This window comes from Eptatretus burgeri, chromosome 2 (genome assembly GCF_056783735.1).
Source record: "Eptatretus burgeri isolate ZD-2024b chromosome 2, Ebu_testis_v1, whole genome shotgun sequence".
NCBI classification, from domain to species: domain Eukaryota; kingdom Metazoa; phylum Chordata; class Myxini; order Myxiniformes; family Myxinidae; genus Eptatretus; species Eptatretus burgeri.
In genome coordinates, this window is record NC_140962.1 from 117,897,769 (window position 1) to 117,901,039 (window position 3,271).

The window sequence follows — 3,271 nt, forward strand, 5'->3', positions numbered from 1 at the left end:
TTGGATTAACTCCTGTAGTCGAGTCTTCTTTTCTTGTTATAACTGATAGTTTCTTGCATTATTATCTTTAACCAGTTTTCCTTCTAGTTGTAAAATGTCAGCTTCTAAGCAAGTCATTGTTACATTCTTAACGTTTGTGACATTTGCTCTAAATTGCTGACAAAATACCCGAATATGGGTTTTTGTATTGTCCCACCATAAATTTACTGTAGAATATGAGGGTTTCCTTTGGATTTGGTTAACCCAGAACACTTTTTAAGGCTTCTTCAAATAGCCCATCTTCGAGAAGACTCGTATTAAATTTCCAATATGCACTTTTACGTATTGACTGAGGACAAAGAAACCCCATTGGTTAGTAAATGATGGTCTGAAAATATTGATGGAAAAAAATGTGGAGAGACCACAATGTTTCTAAAACGAGAATTTATATACCATCGGTCAAGTCTCGCCAAGGAAACTCTTCCTCCAGTAATACGGCTCCATGTAAACACAAGTTAATTAGGGTAAATTTCCCTCCATATACCTAGTAACCCAACGTGAGAGAAGTAAAGCGATAAATCCATACAAGATTCCGGATGGGGTTCTGCTGTGTTCCTGTCTATTTTGGGATCAAATGTGCAGTTAAAATCACCCCCAATGCAGACACAGTGATTTGGATCAACTGTCTGTAAGTGGTTGATCACAGAAGCAAAGAAAGCTCTTCGTTCTGCACTCTTGCAAGGTGCATACATTAAATAATGTAAAATAAAAATTGTTAATCACTAGTTCAAGAGAAATGAATCGGCCTTTTACAATCTCCAGGAAGACACATAACTCGGGTGTTAGCCCTGGTCTAAGTATTAAAGCAAGACCTGCCGAAAGAGAAGACAGGTTACTAAAATAACACTGCCCCCCAAAAAGGTGACACCAATCATACTCCACATTCTGAGTGATATGTGTTTCTTGCAATAAAAGTATGTCTATTTTTTTGCACTTAAATAAACTTTGCACTTGAACTTGGCGATTGTGACTTGAACCTCCACCATTTATGTTTAAAGTGACAAAAGTTATTTTCTTCATTCTTTATCAAAAGGCTTTATCGACTGTTGCGCAATTTCAAGACCTGCTTTCGTGATGAATTTCCGAAGACGGTGAAACTGTGACTTTGTTAATGGGAAATCAATGGGCTTTGTTATTATTTTTTTCGCAGTTTGAAGAAATGAAACGAAATTAGGAAATGTATCTTTGATAACCACTTTTCGCTGTCTATAGGCTTCATTTAGAAAAGAAAGTACAAGTTGAGGAGCTATCGTTGACTGACTCATCGGAGACTGAGACAACTCAGGCACCTCAACATCTTCATCCGACTCTGACGTTTCTGACAACGCTGACAAGGTTCCTCCAGGATCGAGAATATGAGCCTCTTTAGTCACTATTGGAATCTTGAGTGTCTCCAGAGATGTGCTGGAGAGCTCTATGGTACAAACTACATTACCCTGATGTTCGTTTGGCACAAACTGAGCCGAAACTCCAGTTTCTCCCTCATGTGTCGTGTTATCTATGGAATCAGTCGGAGACTCGGCAATACATTTTTCCATCTGTATGGGTAGAGGGCCACTGTCGAGGTCTGAGTCAATCACGATCTGCTCATTAGTAACCAGTGGTGGTAATGGTTCAATTGAGGGTTTACTAACGTCCTCAGCATTCCCCCCCCCTATTTCCGTTGAACAACGATTTTTATCTACAGAGATGAACCGCATCCTTTGAGATTAATTTTCCTCAATTTTTGAATCTAATTTTCTTTCCTCCTCTTCAAAAAGGGTCGAATCATGAAAAACAAATTGGGCTGCATTTTCAGCGACACTTTCCTTCTCCAATACTACTTTCTTTGCAGTATTGAGAGAAAAACTAGCATCTGTTGCTCTTCGTTTTTTTCGGGGTAATTACAGGATCCTCGTCCATTACTTCACGACATGAAAGAGCATCAGGACAGGTTGTACAATTTGAGGTTACTTCATTTTCAGTAATCGGGAGTGATGTACCATTATTTTCGACGCTGGGATTGGAAACAAGGGTATTGTTAACATCCGTCTCACTATAGGAGGGAACAGCAGGAACATCAGGAACAACAGGAATCGGTAAACTATTGAGATTAACATCAGCCCGTTTTATAGGATCTGCAGTGTTGATATCCTTTTTGTAATCCATGTCTCCATGGCCATTTTTACCACACTTTGAACAGGAAACCTTGGGACAAAATCGTTTGACATGACCAAGGACTCCACAGAGAAAACACGTCAATGAAGCTGATGAAGCATACATTTGATATTCACGATCATTGAACTTTACTTTGAACGAAATATTAAGTCCCGTGTCATCACCACGATCAGGAAGAACCATGAAAATCTGTCGACGAAAACTCATTACATGTTTTATCCGCTCGACTCGGCTTCTCAGTGGAATCATAGACATTCTTGACACAACCGTCCCATATCGCGACAAAACATAATTTTATCGTTTGGTATGAAAGGTGGAACATTTGATATTACAATTTTCATCGCAGGGGTATCCATAGGGGACGCTAACATAAAAACGCCACTCTCTGTGGTTAAACCTGCACTCACTATATCTTGCACCAAGTTTTCGTCTGACACGAAAACAATGACTTTTTGACTCATTCGGGACGCAGCTCGGACATGTTCACATCCGATTACATCCCTGACTGCTAATACAACATCCTCAGTGAGGACACCCTCTGGTGGAACACAAACAACCGCTTGTTTCTGAGTTAAATTTTCAAACGCCTCATTCTGAGGGCGTACATTCATCATGATGGGAGTTTATCACCTCTTTGCCCTAACCAGACAAGAAGGTCAAACTAAATGAATCGAAATAAATTAAAAATCAAATGCATTATGAGCAACAAGGTACTGATAAGCCCTCCAAAACAAAAATCAGCTAGGCCACACCCAAATCGGCCAGCTCTCACTATTTCTCTCTCTCAAAGATAAGAAAGGAGAGAAAACACGAATAAAACACCACAGAACACAACAGGAAGGAAAAAGGGAAGAGGGAAGGGGAGGGAAGGGACGAAAACGACACTGAAAACTCACCACAACACAGAGCAGCAGCCCATGGCGGCCATGACAACATGCCCAGAAAACAAACGACCAGCAGGGGGCGAGAGACAGAGAGAGTGGAAGAGAGAGTGTGAGAGAGAGTTAGAGAGAGAGAGAGGGAGTTAGAGATAATGTTCGAGAGAGGGAGAGTTAACGAGAGAGAGACAGAGAGA

General features: G+C 40.5%; 1 pseudogene; it reads right to left on the reverse strand.

Annotated features, from left to right (window-relative positions):
• Positions 1-1,055: 1,055 nt before the first annotated feature.
• On the reverse strand, positions 1,056-2,451 carry LOC147032921 (uncharacterized; annotated as a pseudogene).
• Positions 2,452-3,271: the final 820 nt, after the last annotated feature.